At 44.6% G+C, this 15,859-nt stretch overlaps 1 protein-coding gene across 5 annotated transcripts in view; it reads left to right on the top strand.

Annotated features, from left to right (window-relative positions):
• The window catches only part of Dennd2b (DENN domain containing 2B), a 160,198-nt gene that overhangs the window by 50,826 nt on the left and 93,513 nt on the right, over window positions 1–15,859 (top strand). For 2 of the 5 annotated variants that reach the window (XM_013144181.3, XM_013144180.3), the window contains exon 2: window positions 4,492–4,579. The gene's annotated coding sequence lies outside the window, so the exon portion shown is untranslated. Of the gene's footprint in view, window positions 1–4,491; window positions 4,580–4,784; window positions 4,916–4,970; window positions 5,307–15,859 lie in introns of those variants that run through there. The other 3 variants (XM_013144182.3, XM_013144185.2, XM_003462428.4) reach the window with 3 other exon arrangements.

Raw genomic sequence — 15,859 nt, 5'->3', positions numbered from 1 at the left:
AAGTTCTGGGAAACAAACCACAGGGAGAATTTACAGGAATTTCTGGTTGAGCCCACAGGCAAGGCATATGGAGAAAAGAGAAGTAATTATAGTTTTTAAGTCTATGAAAAAATACAATGAGTGACATGAAATAGCTGTTCTCAGTCTCTCCTTCCTGTCCGCCAGGAAGGAAAGGGTTTCTGTGCATTCATTCAAAAGATATTGATTGAGAACCTGCTGTGATCGGGGGCCCATCCTAAGTGTGGGACTCTAATGATTACAGAATAGTAAAGATTCCTGTTCCCAAGGAACTCTGGGGGAAGACTGGCATTAAGCAAATAATTGTGCAAAAGTATAATTATAAAACATTGTGAGTACTTTGAAGGATAAATACAAGGAATGCTATTTAGACTGGAGGACCCTACGTGAAATGAGAGAGTCAGGTTGAGGACAGATGACCAAGAGTGAGCCAAACAAAGACTGTGGCGTGGAGGAGAGTCCCAGGCAGGATGAAACCTGGAAAAGAATCTGGCACTATTAGGGAACTAAAGGAAGCTGTGTGTGGCTACTGCACAAGGGAAGAAGGGCAGGAAGTGTGCTGCGAGGTAGCGAGAGAAGAACCATAGCTGGCCTTGTAGGTCTGGGAAGGACTGAGACTTTACCCTTCATGTAGTGGAAGGCATCAAAGAGTGTTAAGCAGGAAATGACGTGATCCCACGTAGCACGGTGATTCGACAGCTCTGGGAGTAATGGATTTGTGAGAGAGTGATATTAGGAAATACATATTTTTGTCTTCCCCCTGTTTCCTAGCAGATGACTCCTAAAATCCTTGTTATCTTTAAAGTGATAACTGTCTTCTTTGTATCCTGTTGAGGTGATGGGTGGTTGGGGGTGCCTGGGTTTCCTTAGGTTAGGGGTTGGTTGCCAGGCATTAGAACTTTGGGTCCCCCCACTTCTCAGCTTCAGGGGAAGGGAAAAGGGCTGAAGGTTAATTTGATCATCAGTGATCAGTGTTGTGATCAGTCATGCCTTTCTAATGAAACATCCATGAAATGCTGAAGGACTAGATTCAGAAAGCTTGGAAATAGCCAGATGTCCTGAAGGTCTCATACCCAGATAAGGCATGGAAGCTATGTACACCTCTCTCTATGTTTTGCCCTGTCTGTCTCATCATCTGGGGTTGTGTATCCTTTCTAATAACCTTTATAGTAAACCAGTGTACATATGTGTTTTCTTAAGTTTTGTGAACCACTCTAGCAGATGAATCGAACCTGAAGTTAGTCAAGCACAAATAAACAACCCAGGCCTTGCAGTTGGCATCTGAAGTGGGGTGGGGGGAGGCAGTGCTGGAAACTGAGCCTTCACCTTCTGGGATCTGATCAGTTTCTATTTCAACAACCCAGTTGGTGTCCACTACAAAACTGATTACCTGCTTGGTATATGGAGAGAAAACCTGAAACAAGTGATCACAGGTAAAGTCTTCTGTGGTGATTGCTGAGTGCGGATATAGAGGAGACTGAGCTTGGCTTTTCCTAGAGTGGAAGCTGGGACGACTAGGAGTATTTTGCAGTCATTAAAGGGAGAAATGAATAGTAATGGACTTATGGGAAAAAGGATAGATGACGATACGTGCATTTTGAAAGTAGAATTATTTGGCTTTGGTAGATGGGTTGGATATGGGAAGAAAGAGGTAGCAAGATTGGGAAGATGTCTTTGAAGTTTCCGCCTCAAGTAAACATGTTGACCTCTTAGATAGTAGATAGGATAAGCCTGTGAAATCTTTCATTCAGAAAAGGTCAAACAGAATCCATCTGAACCCAGCCTCACAGGAGCAGCAGAAGGTATCAGCTGCCCTCTGGCCCTGCCAGGGAAAGGAGCTTGTGTATAGTAGCATCACCCAAACAAGGATTCTGCTTCTCCCACTAATGAGCAGGCTTGCACTTTGTTCCTTCCCTCTAGGACAAGCCCTAAGGAATCTCTAACTCCTGCAAACCACTAGGGGGAGCATGGCCTGCGTGCTTGTCTGCCCTTGAGGACTTTGCAAGTTTCAATTAATTACTTTAGTGACTGACTTGTATCAGCTTTAGTCCTGACACAAGTAGCCCTGACTTCTGGCCCCTGTGCTGCTTGAAACAATGTGACATGTGGTAGGTGCTCAATAAGTGTTAGTTGGTTTATCTATTAGACTGTGAATTTTATCTTATCTACCAGTGGGAGAGATGGTCTCTTGTTACTCAGCATGGAGCCTGCAGGAGAGGACTGCGAATGTTGCCTGTTTCAGGGGAAGACCAGAGGGATGGCTCTTCAGTACAGGAGAAGGGGGAAGTTTAGGGATTAATGGCAGTTGCACTGCCCCTGCCTTCTGGTCTTCCTTTGTACTTGACATTCTAGGATCTGTGAAGGATTCCTAACCTGCAGGTTGGTGAGATTGGGTATTTACAGTGGGTGATGAGTATGTCCCCTTTGAAGCTTGAATTGCCTCACTAAAGCAATAGTGTAGCTGTTAATTGAATATGTGCCAGTCTGTCATTTCCTGCTGAATTTTGTGATACTTCTACCTTTGCTTATGGCATATATTTACATTTTAAACTCAAATCATTCAAGATCTTATTTTAAGAATTTTGCAGTATACTGGAGATTAATAAAAAATCACAAGGATTCTGGAAGGAACTGGGTCATTAAAGAGTATTGGACCTCTCTAGCAGTGTTTTGGGGGAACACTGGAAAATGTGTTCCTTGAGCCTCTGTGTCCTCATCTAGGAGGTATGGGCTAACTGCTCCAATGAGTGTTTGTTTGATTTTTGATTTGTTTTTTGTGAGGAGCTGCTGAGATGCAGGGAAGTTCTTACCTCAGTTCCTAATTGAAGGACCCATTTCGACATACAGAATCTTTTCTCCTCTCCTCCTCTCCCCGCTGTCCTCCTCTCCCCTCCTCTTCCCTCCTCTCCTCCCCTTTCCTCTCCCTTCCCTTCCCTCTCTCTTTCTTTCCCCTCCCCTCCCTTTTCCTCCCCTTTCTTCTTTCCACTCACCCATCTGTCTGTCCTAGAGATTGGACCTACAGAGAGCTGAGTCCCAGCCCTTTTTGTTACGGATTTTTTTTTTTTTTAAATTCAAGACAACTTCTCACCAAATTGAACACACTCCCCTCGGGTTTGGAATCTTCCTTCCTCTGCCTCCTGAGCTAACTGGGATTGCAGGCATTTGCCACCATGCCCAGAATCTCTTTTGATGCTTATTCCTGCTCAGTTGATTCCCCAGCTGATCCACTGTATGGGTAGAAACTGGGAGGTCAGTGTCATGCAGATGCCCAGTGAAGAGTCAGAGACTGCCAGGGTCTTGTGACCTTGCCCTGCCTAGTCCTCTTGCAACTGTGGGGGCACTTTGGTTCACAAACTCAATCCTCTTCATGATTCTGGATGAGAACAGAATAAAATTTCACTATAAAGTCAACATTGAACCTAACCATTGAATTTGATTCTGTTTTGGTCCGTCTCATTTTGTGTCATGAATTGTAGAATCAAGTTCGTAAACCAAGATACTACTGTATTCTACTTAATGTATACTAGAGAGTTGAAAGGCTTGCCCTTTTTAGATCTGATTTATTTATTGATTGATTTGTTGTTCTATACTCAGGCAAGTATTTTAACCTTAGTTTCAGATTTTTGTTTATTATTATTAATTTTTTTTTTTTGGTACCAAGGATCGAACACAGGACCTTGTGTTTGCCAGACAGGTACTTGTGTTGCTGAACTATATCCCCGACCTGTTTCAGATTTTTAAAAACACGTATTGAATTAGTATAATACCATTCCTAACTTTCAGGCTTGCTGTGTTGAACAAATATAGATAAGCCAAGATTTGGGAGAGTATTTTAGGAAAGTATAAGGTGATATGTAGCTATAGGGTCGTATATATTCCCAACCAATCTACATCTCAGATGCTGGAAGGATGGTAGTCAGGTCTATCTTAGCAGTATTCAAAAGGATCATCTCTCTTCCCCTGGGAACCCAGTTTTGTATCCTATAACTGTTTATCAGAAAACTAGCTAGTGTCTAAAGTCAAGGGGGCCCTGTACCTTAGTAGCAAGTATACAGAACTAGGGGGTACTTGACTAGTTTTTACCTTAGTTCTTTGCCTAAGACCAGTAGCTATATAACTATGGGTCAAACACTCGATGAATCTCAGTTTTCCTATCTGTAAAATTGTCATAAACCTCTCTGTCCGCTGTATTCAATAGAATAAACAAAGTAATAGTTGTAAGAGAGTTAAGATAGGAGACTACTTGGGGACACTTACAGAACCTGCTGTGTTAGCTTTTTTGGACAACTGTACCCAGGAGGCTGGAGGTATCCGTAACAAACTGTACCCAATTTTTTGGACAACTGTACCCAGGAGGCCCCCAGCAGGGTAGAGGAGGCTGTGTTTGTGTCATGTTTGTTGTCCTGGATGTGACTCTGAACTTGCTCAGGACTCCTACTGGCCCTGACCTAGTGTGTTTCCTCTCCTTTGCAGGAAGATGAGAGACTGCTTAGGCTCCAGCAGTAGTGCCATGAGTCCCTGTACTGGTTAAAGCCATCTCCAAGACCTGACAGGCAGCAAGGTAAGCAGACAGGCCAGTCCAGGCGAGCTCCTGGGATGTGTGTGCATTTCCGCTCCGTCGGCTGCCGGAAAATCCCAAGCAACCAAACAAGTCAAGGCAGTGCATCAGGGTTCCTCCTAGCCTTGCTCCTGGACCCAGAGGAAGGGCTTGCTTCCCCTCCAAGAGCTCCAGCTAGCTCCCTCCCCGCCCGCCCGCGGGGATTCTTCCAAGTTATAAAAAATGAGACACTGGAGGGGAGGAAAACAGATCGGCTCACTGTCTTCTCCCTTTTTCCCCCTGAGCTGTTCAAGCAAGTTCCCAGGAACAGTCCAGAGCCCCTGGCTGACTGGAAGGGAGGTAAGAGGTGTGGAATTCGTGCAAAAACTGAACTGATCAAAAGACAGTGCTGTTTCATAGAAGCCTCTCAGAACTGAGAGAGAGAGAAAGAGAGAAAGAGAGCACACACACTCCCTCATGGTGCAGTGTGAGCTTGCGCCCTGCGCCTTGCGCACCGCCAGGAGGACAGGGTCTCCATGACAACTGGCCTGGCTGGCCGCAGCAGCGCTCTCTCTGCTCACTTGGCTGGAAGGAGCACCGCGAAAGGTCAGAGGAAGGAGCTGTGGGAAGCTCACAGCAGGTATCGGGGCTTAAGCCAGTAGATTTGGGGACTCTGGGCTCTCTGACCGGCTGTGGAGTGAGCCAGACTCTGCCGAGAATGGAGTGGGCAGGAAAGCACCGAGACTTTCAGGTAAGGGCAGCTCCAGACTGGATTGCTCTTCTCCTTTCCTGGCTCTGGTTTTGGGCTGTTTTCTGGGCAGCAGGCGAGTGTCTGTACTCTCTGCTCAGGGTTTGGGGCTCTGGAATGATGTCATGTTCCAACAGTTGGATTCTATTAGCTCCAGGAGGAGGAAAACAGCCAATTTTCTTGACTTTGCAAATCTAGCCGATCTCACTCTTGCTGAACCTGAAGTGTTTAGGCTTCACTCTAGAAGGCATTATTTTACTTTTATTTAGTACAAAACCACAGGATATTTTTACAGGAAGACTTATTTATGTAAGAAAAAAAAATCTCCTTAGCACTGTTTGTAGTTGTTACATGGAAACCTCAGTGTCTTCACAGGGGCTTAGTTTCTTCCAGTGGACACTGTTTTGTCTTTTGGCGGTATGTCTGACCTTTAAAAAAATTAAAAAGCTAATTAAGCCCAGTGAGGAGCCTGTGGTGAGTTCCAAGTCCCTCTGGAGTGGTTATTAGGACCGAAGGACTATCTGCCGTAGGGATTATCAGAGCTGGCGTCTCTCGCCCTTTCTACCTGGTAGCTTGGTAAGAAGTAAGCCGGCCTTCCTCATTAGTAAGGTGGGTCATGGGCTTTCCTGAGTCATGTGGGATGGAGCTGTCTTGGGGTTGGCAGCCTCCACAGGCGGTGTCTTATCCAGATGCTGCCGGGAGAGCTCTTAGCACCGCAGCTGCTAGGAGCTGGGGAAGGAGAGGCACTGTAGATTCCTTTGGTTAATATTTTAATCTAATCACAGGGCATGCAGAATGTACACTGTGCACTCCTTTTACTTTGATTGTCCTAAATTTCGGTAAAATTTGCTCTCACTTTGAGGAGGAATGTGTTGGAAGCTCAGTGTGACCCAGGAAGGAAGAAAGACCTTCCCTAAAAAAGGTGGTGAGGTCATTTGACCATTGGTGATATTACTAGGAGAGTGAATTCTGCAGACAGTCCTCACAGGAGAGACCCTGCAGATGACCTTTCCCTTCAGCCATGTTCTGTCTTAAACTCACTCCCTGGTCTCAGAAAGCTTTGTAGATGCTTTTGGTTTTTCTCAGTGGGATGAGGGAACAGCTGCTGTCCTGGCTCTTGAGATTTTCGTCTTGAACTTTCTGAACAGAATGTCTTTTGTATTCTGGCAAACAATGAGGGGGCCCTCTGATTAACTTCGGGTCAGCTTGCCAATGCAAGCACTGGCCATGTCCTTGATTCTGGCTCCCCACATGTGTACATGTATGCATCAGCATTGTAGCCTGAGGGTCCACAAGGGTGAACTCAGTGGCTCTGAACCTCAGACAAGCTACTTTTAATTTCTCCTTTTGTGACATTCCAGGAATCTTCCATTTGGTTGAAACTTCTGTCTTACTGGAGCAATGTGGCATAGTACTATCTTTTAGGATTAAAGACGGGGATGTAAAGAAGAGATCTTTGAGCCCAGTGGTTCCTTGGGGGCAATGCAAGTCCAGAATTTCAAGTCTTCTCTACTAGCGCTAATGGGGTTAGGGCTTCTCCAGTTTGACCATTCCTGTACTCCCTGTCCCACGCTCTTTCCTCCTCCTTCTCTTTCTACAGGGTCTCCTGTAGTTCAGTCTGGCCTTGACTGTGTAGCCCAGGCTAGTCTCGGTATCATGGAAGTCTTATTGCCTAAACTTCCCGAGTCCTGGGATTTATAGGTATGCACCTGGTCATGTTTCATGTGATATAGAAGAAAGGATAATGAATTGGGGTTGGAAGATGTGAATCTATCTCTGAGTATCCAACTAAATGCAGGATTTAGAATGTTAGTTGTATGATAGAGATAATGATAATAACTACTTCATGGTTGAGAGGAACAAATGGGATAGTTTCTATGAAAGTATTTTCAAGTAAATCAAGTCCTTAATACTATAACAGATTATGAATTGAAACTTAAGTAATGGTGTAGCTGTCTTCTAGAAAGTCACTTTGTCTCTGTGATCTGGTTGCCCCATTTATAAAGTGCATTATAAGGGGCTCGGGATTTAGCTCAGCGGCGTAAGCGCCTGCCTTGCAAGCAGGCAGTCGTGAGTTCGATCCCCGGTACCAATAGAAAGGAAAAAAGACAAAAATAAATAAAGTACATTATATTCTTCTACACTTATAAATCAAAAGGAAAAAATCTTTTAATGTCTGTTTGAGATAGTTAAGGAAAGAAACAGGTCTTTCTTTGGGTCAAAGAGTTTCACTGTAGACTGAGCGTCACAATCCTTCAAGGATAAGGCTTTCCATGGGTCTCTCAGCTCATGTATTACAATATAGAGGAGAGGGATCCTGAGAGAACTTTGCTTTTCCAGTGACTCCCTAGTTACGGTGTCATGCTTTTGACTGGCTAGAAGAGGGGCTGCTGGATGCCAGGGCTGGCTCCCTTGTCCTGCTTGGTTCTCCTGGGGAAACTGTCTTGAGTAGGCAGAGGGGTCAGTTTGAAAGGTTGGGTTCTGACTGGTACAGAATGTTTTTGCTCTGAAGGTCTCGTTAGGGGCTGGGCAGCTCTTTCAGGAACTTGTAAAGCAAACTGTAGGTTAGCGGGAAATAAAAAAGAAAAACAAGGAAGTGGGAATTCCAAGGGCAGTTACCTGGCTGTGTCCTGGGCCTGGGCCAAGGAAGGGACTAGCAGGGGTGGGGAAACTCTGGGCAACCGTGTCCCAGATCTGTCCTCTGAACCTGTAGGACGTGTAATATATTAGGGACACCCTCCTCCTCCCAGCAGTCTCAGCCTTTACCATGGGACAGAGGAAAACCTGGCAGCTGTGCTCCAGACCAGTGTCTGGAGAGAAGCCTCACACAGACCTCAAGTAGGCAGGATTGTCTTTTTGGTTGTTTGATTTTGCTTTGCTTTAGAAAACAGCAGTGTTCGCCTTCCAGGTGACTGACAGAACAATAGCCTCCAAGGCCTGAAAAAGTTGTCCACAGCTTAGGTTGGGCTGCAGCTGTTCCCCACTCCCCATCAGTCTGCTTCCCAGGGCTGAGTCACAAATTGGATCCCTCTCTGTTCCTTAAGGATTAAAAAGTTACATTCCTGTTCTCACTCTGTCTCTCCCCCTTCCTCTGCTGCCCTCTCTGTACACTCTCCTTCTGGGTTCCTTCTCTCTACAATAGAATAATCAGTCACCCAAAGAAGTTGAAACTTTGAAATACCTTGGAGGATAGGCCAAGGGCATCCTCAGCTCTGCCCATGGAATAAAGGGGCTGGGTGAACGGTCTCAGCGAGGCACCTCAAACTGCAAGTATCATGACCTGGAACTCAAGAGGCTGTGCACCACTCCCAACTGTATCTGATTCTAAAAACTACTTTGGGGAGGTGGCCTGGTGCCTGAGGGAGGTGGGAGAGTCTGAATCCATGCCGAGTGGGATCGAGGGAGTGAAGAGTGTGTCTCCTTTCCTTTTGATTCTCTTAGCTGTTAGCTGTCACTGCCCTGGTGACTCCTGATTTCCACTCTTGGGCCCAAAAGAGCACGCAGAGGCAGCCAAGCAAAGGCAATGCATATCTGAGCCCGGAGGAGGTCAGGCAGCAGCCCGCCCTCCCCAGCTCTGGCTTGGCCTCTCTTCTGTGCCTCTTCTCCACTGGCTAGGGGCCTGAGGGTGGGGTAGGGGAATCTGCAGGCAGATAATCGAGTTCTTTGAGATAGAAGAGCCATGCAAAGTGGAGAAGGGGCCAGGAGGGCATGAAAGGAGAAAAAAAAAGACCATCTGGCAGAGTTGGCAGAGATTTCTCTTTAAAGCCAATGGGAAAACTCACATTAGTGTGTGCGTTCTTCTGGGAGTAGAAAGGGGGTCTGTGCATCCCTGATGCTGAAGGGAAGGCACTGTGAGCCCCAGTCTGAGCAGGTGGGCGGGGGAGAAGATGGGGGAATGTGCCTTATGAAAATGTGTGGTATAATGCTGTGCTGATAGAAAAATTGGGGACCTGGGGTTTCTTTCTAGCCATATGCCTTAGAAAACTCCTGGAGATGTACGTGTGTGTCTGTGTGTGCATGTGTGTGTGTCTGTGTCTGTTATTTTGAGGGGAGAGGAGGGTGTTAAATGAGTCCAGACTACCTCATTGAAGAATTTCTCCAAAGATCCACTCTCTTGTTTTCTTTGGTTCCGATGTGATAAGTACACTGTTGGGGACTGTTGAAGCTATTATGGTGCTCTTCTCATCTAAAATTGCCTGAATATTTGATTTAACTGTCCCTATATATGGATGAACTGTATGTATTCAGGGTACAGAACTGCCTTATTTCATAAGGGTTTGTCATGAAACCATCCAGTTTTTTAAAGACCCAGACTCTTCTGTGTGTCCTGTCATCACTGAAGGGGATCATAGGTGAGCTCGAGGTTGACTTACTGGAAGCTGCACTGGGGATGGAAGACTGTTTGCACCTGAAAACAGTGAATTAATTGTACTGAGAGCTAAGGGTGCAAGACCTGGAACAGGTGGAAGATTACTAGAAAAAAACAGGAGAAAGGAGCCAGGCAAGGTGATTGGGGAGGGGAAGCAGGTAGAGGGAATAGGTGGCCTTCACAGCACTGAAGGCCGCCTGCCCCGAGGGGCCCAAGGAGACAGTGGTGTTCAGGTCCTTACAAGCACTGGGGTGGGGTGGAGGGTTGGCACTGAGGTTGACACTCTTAGTTCATTTGTTGTCTGGCTCAGAGGCTGGTGCCGCATACACCCTTTGGTCTGTTTATCCACTAAGTCAGTGAATACAGGGTATCTGGGCCAAGAGCTGGGGAGGATCCAAACAAGTATCAAGCATGAGACGTAACTCTCATATATGTTGTATGAGATGTTCTATTGTCCTGATTCCCTCCCCACTGCGGCCCGCCCCCCCAACCCCCCAGTAACCTCTCTCAGTGTGATTAGGACAGAAGAAATGACCTGCTGAGGTTTGGGGGTTTGGATGGGAGGGTTAGTGACCATCTCATGATTTTAGGCCAAGGAAAAGGAGGAAAGTTTCTCTCATAGACTCTAACTTAAAACTCTGAGTGGCGGGAGTCAGCCAGAGTGCTGGACTTGCGAGGAAGGTAAGCCTTCTCGGCCTGTGTTGCAGCTTCTCTCAGATCCTCAAAGGATTGGGAGAGCATAAGAAAGGGAATAATTAGGGGAAAAAATCTCTAGAAAAACAGCTAGATTTTAGACTCTAGCTCTGCTGAGGAGTGAATATCCAATAGTCTGACCATTGAGCTTTACAGATTTTTAAATGAATTACCCTGTAGTATATTCGTTCAGCCATCAGGGACTGCAGTGACTGTTTAATACACAGTGAGTCTGGCGTGTGTTATGGCACCTGTGGCGGAACCGTTTGTGCTTGTGGCGAGCATCTTCCTTCCAGTGTGCAGTGCAATGATGAGGGGCTGGCGCTTGGGCGTCTCAGAGGCCTTGGTTTAGATTGTGACCTAGGTGTATGACCTTGGGCAAGTTATTCAATCTCTATGCCTCAGTTTCTCTGAGACATCTGTAAAGTGGATGTAATGAGAGTACTTAGCTTGTCCAAGTTATGGTAAGGATTAAATGAAATGATGCCTATAAAGCTGTAAAAATCTGTCTTGGTGCCTGGAACATAATAGATGCTGAATGCTCTCTATTATATAGTAATTACTAATTTTAGAGCAGCATTTTGGAGGGGAAGGCTGGTGTCTCTCATGTTGGGATTACTTCACCAGGAACAAACCCAGTCGTTCTTTTAGAGGTAGTTTTTACTTTTTTTTTCTGATATCAGGGGTTGAACTCATGACCTCGTGCTTGCCAGACAGGAACTCACACCACTGAGCTAAATACCTGGCCCTACTTTGTGTTTTTTTTAATTAAAAAGTTTTTATTAGCATATGTTTGCAGTATGTACAGTTTACATTCATGTTCAGGAGTAGGTACATGGACTCAATGTATCTTAATTATTTTTATTTTTTTCGCTTCCCCTGCACCCCTTTTCCTCCATCTCTGGATTTCTTTCCTGTGTGCAAATGATCTGTCTGTGTTTCCTGTTGTGTTCTGTTTGTCTACCAGGACTCCAGGAAGGTCTCTGTGGGAGTTCTACTTAACCCAGCTTCACAATTGCATCTTCATCCTCCTATGGGGTGCTTACCCTCCACAGAATGGAGGATTTTCCAGAAATTCTGTTTGCCTGACCCTTTCCTGTTGGCCAGTCCATACAGGGGCCCCGAGTCCGGCTTGATCTGAGACCCGAGGCTTGGTGCTCTGGCCACAAGTTTCCTCAGCTCTCCTTCCTCACACACTGTCTGTGGTCCTTGAAGATGCAGTGTAGAGCACAGGATTTGCAGCCAGCTCTGGGCATTCATGGTCTGCCTTTTCCTATTACATAGTCCATGGAATTCTGGTGAATTCCCCTCTGTAAGCCTCATTGTCTTCATCTGTAAGTTGGGAGTAGTCAACTACCCCCTCAAAGGGTTGTTGTTGTAAGGGTTAAATGACTTTTAATATAAGTAAAGTACTCATACTATCAGTAAATGTTAAGTGCTGTGTCTACGTCCTAAGGGTTTCTCTACCAGTACACAGCGGAACACCCTAACCAGGTGGTTAGAGGATCTGAGTTTTAATTCTGGCTCTATTTTAGACTTGCTGCCTGATCTTGAGAGAAGTAATTTGTCTTTTTTTTAAGGTTTCAGTTTCCTCTTCTAGAAAGTAGAGGGTATGGATTGAATATTTCATTGATATTTTGACTTGACCTTTCAAATGTGTAGTATACATCTTGTCTTTCCAACTAGATTTCTAGAAGTTCTATGAAATTGTTTACTCTTGCATACTGTTTATTTCCTTTGTGCTTGAAAAGTATTTGAGTAACCTCATCAACTGGATTCTAGGAAGCACTTTGAATTGGTTCCTATAACTTGGAAACTGGAAACTTCTCAGGTACAAAGGGCTTGATTACAACTTCAAGGAGGCCTCAGCTCTTAGAATGCCAGAAAGTACCATATTATTAAGAAAGAAGGTGTTTTTTGCTTGATAGCTTTTGGGAAATTTTGGTCATTAGATACTTCAGGAACTGACTTGTTCTGCTCTGTGTACTTAGAATTTGTACTGCTCCGTAAAGTGTAAATAAATACTGCCATTACTATTTCCTTCTCTCAATGGAGAAAAGTGGCATTATTCATAGAGTGACCCTCTCTTCTTTAGAGTTGAGTGATCAATTGATGCCCAAAGACACATTGTTAGTGGGGAGCCATCCAATGAGAGTAATATGTGGAGTCCGAACTCTGAGGTCAGGCTGGACTCAGATTCTAGCTCTGTTGCTTACTAGGTTCTCAGCTTTATACATTTACTTCACTTTGTCTATGGCTTGGTTTTTCTTCTGTAGAATCAAGGCAGTGAAAGTACTGTCTCACAGAATTGCAGTGAAACCTGAATGCAAAGTGCTTGTGTTAGTACCTTCTGTGTTGCTGCTGAATAAAGTATTAGCAGTTATTATCTCTATTATTCCCTTGTAAACTGACCAGTGCTTCTTCATGGCTGATCTATGGGGTTTGTTCTGCTAAGAAAGGCGAGACTCTGTGACTTTTCTTTAATGTCTTAGGTAGATAGTATCAGCAGAACGGGGATAAATGGTTTCTGGGAAAAATGCTTTCTGATTGGCATATAGATCAGAGCTCTTATACTTTGCTTTTGTAAAGAAATATATAAACCAGAGCAGGAATCTGGCCAAACCAAAGGAGGATCTAGGCTGAGAGGACCTTCTCTGATGGGTATAATGTGTTATGGCACTGGAGTGGGAACCGGGAAGGACCCTGTGTGGAAGAGCAAGATGGGAGGTGGAAGGGATTGGTAGAAGGCTGAGGCAGAGTAGAAACTCAGAGTCAGAGACATCTAGGTATTGAAGAGTAGCAGATATCTCTGGGCCAGTGGTTATGACTAAGACAGTCTCATCAAGATATATGCTCTGGGCATTGTATCTTCCCATGAGACATCTTGGGAAGCCCCAGTGACACATGCCCAGTGGTAATCACTCTCACAGGAGTGAGGGATCTGAGGAGACTGTAATCTGTTTCTAAAGAGAGCAAGTAGCTCTTTATCTACAAGTGTAATTATAAAGAGATTTCCTTTTCCAACTGCAAGAAACAGGAACTTTTGCTGCCAAATTTAGCAGTGTTTTAAGTCCTTCAAATCTCCTTTGAGTGGTACCAAAGCTCTTAGCTTTGTTGTTATCTCTTGTTGAAATATTGCCTGGAAAGGTCATATCAACAGTGCCAATTTATGGGACTGCTGAACCCACACAAACCTACAGCATAATAGAGAGTTCCTGGGAATAGGTGCTGCTCAGATTTTCTCTTTGAGTGAGACTGTGTATAATTTAAGATTCTTTTTGCTGGGGCTGGGGATTTAGCTCAGCGGCATAAGCGCCTGCCTTGCAAGCAGGCAGTCGTGAGTTCGATCCCTGGTACCGATAAAAAAAAAAAAGATTCTTTTTGTTTTAGAAGACCAAATTCTGTAGATTAAAGTCAAATATTCTGCTGCTTCTGTAGTTTTATTTTAGAGGCGCCCATTGGCGGGACTTAGATTCTATTTGGCAGAAGAATCGCAACTTTGATGATACTTAAGCTATCAAAACCAGACCCCTTGCTCCTGTTGGAGCTAAGTTTCCTTGGCACAAAATCACACCAGAATTGCATCTCTGTTTCATTTACAAGCAATTTATGATCTACCATATGTTCTGATAGAATAATTAAAAGATGGTGAAGACTGCAAGACATACAGAAACCACAATGAAACTTTGTAGTCATTATCTTCAGACAAGATCAGACCAAATATCTGTATACTAGGTTACTTGCCAGAAAGAATGGAAATAGGGAAAGGAAATGGAAGAATGTGACTGGCCCTAGCAGGTACAAAGAACTATATATGGGTTGACAGGAAACTACCTAGGACAGCTGAGATGATCCTGGCAATGGCAGTGACCTTGGCTTGGACTCTTCAGCTTGAGGGACTCAGCTGCTGTGCTCAGAGACTTGAGGCTTTGGAGCCCGGGAAGTACAGAAAGAAGTTCCTTATATTCTTTGCCTGCCTCCCATTCCCATTCACTCATGCCTTTGTGTTTAGATGTAGGAATGGGCTCTGAGTGTGAGTCATCCCTGCTGTTCAGAGTTAAGACCAACTGGGCTGGGAGAGCCAGCTGCAGGGATGTTGGTGGTAAGGAGGGCTGCGGTTTCGTGTACTCTGAGTAAGTGTCCAAGGGGAAGTGGGATCAAGTTAATAAAGAAAACATCTAGAAATTCGTGTTTTGTTTAAATCTCATTAAATGGATTTTTGTGTGTGTATGTGTGTGTTTTTAGACAGAGTCTTATTAGTTCAGGTTGGCCTTGAATTCAGTATGTAGACCGGGCTAGGTGCAAAGTTTTAGCAGACCTCCTACCTCAGCCTCCCATGCAACACCACACTTGGTGAATGGAAATTTTAAAAGCCTTTTTCTTTCTGTTTTTTGTTTTTTTTCCTTTCCCATCTCGGAACCCACAACTGTTTGGTAAATCCAGTAGGTTTTGAAATCAGACTTGTGCAAACTTGTTTTCACATGCAAACGCAAGGTTTGGCCTCACTGGAAAAAGTATAGAATAGAAAACCCTGAGGACTGCAATACCTGGGAGCCTCTATAGCAGTTAATGTTTTGCTAGTAGATAAGCCTGCCAAGACTCTTTGTTGGGGTTCCCTAAGGGTCTATCCTCAGCTTTCACGTCACTTGTAGTCTTTCCTTGGAATCTTATCCTCCACTGTCACTTGGTTGACAAAAAACAGAGAATCCATTTCTGCTTCTCTTTATTCTGGAGGCTGAAGCAGGTAGATTGCCAGGAGTTCGAAGCCAGCTTAAACTACATAGTGAGACTCTGTCTCAAAAGACAAAATCAGAGGGCTGGGAATTTAGCTTAAGCGCTTGCCTGGGACGCACAAAGCTGTGTGGTCAATCCCCAGTACCAAAAACAAAAAAACCAAACAACAACAAATAAAATTTTTAAAAAAGAGAGAAACTGAATTTTCCATTCAGTAAGCATTGAACACTCAGTGTAAAGAGTGTCCATGCTTTTCTAGCTGCTGTTCTGTGTACCTTGAGGGTGTAAAGATAACCAAGAGAACAGAGAGCTTGCAGGAAGTTTAAAGTATAGTGGGGAAGTAGGTCAGTAAACAAGTAAACAAATAAATGAGATAAAGATAGCAAAGAAGTAAAGGAAATAATGATGGTGTAAAAGAGAGAGAGGAAGGCAACCTGAGAGGTTAGAGAAGGCCTCTTTGAGAACGGGACATTTGAACTATGAGTTTAGGGGTGAGAAGAAGCCATGAATACGCAGGAAAATACATTGCTGGAGACCGAAAGGACTGTTCCTATTTTGTAAGACTAGGATTCTACTTTGCTGACTCTCCAGCTTCATTTGTTCCAATAACCACGTTGCTGCTGAAGGAAAAGATCTGTGGTTGGGGAAGATTCCTTGAGAGGATGTTCTTCAGATTACTTTTAACACAGATTTACTGAGCAGAGCCCCTGACATGGGAAAGAACTTGACATGCGGTGTGAACATAAAAGAAGTCATCAGT

This window comes from Cavia porcellus, unplaced genomic scaffold (genome assembly GCF_034190915.1).
Source record: "Cavia porcellus strain 051 isolate PalLab524CR breed Dunkin Hartley unplaced genomic scaffold, mCavPor4.1 scaffold_9, whole genome shotgun sequence".
Taxonomy (NCBI): domain Eukaryota; kingdom Metazoa; phylum Chordata; class Mammalia; order Rodentia; family Caviidae; genus Cavia; species Cavia porcellus.
The sequence above is the reverse complement of the archived record's forward strand: the minus strand, read 5'-3'. Positions and strand labels throughout refer to the sequence as shown.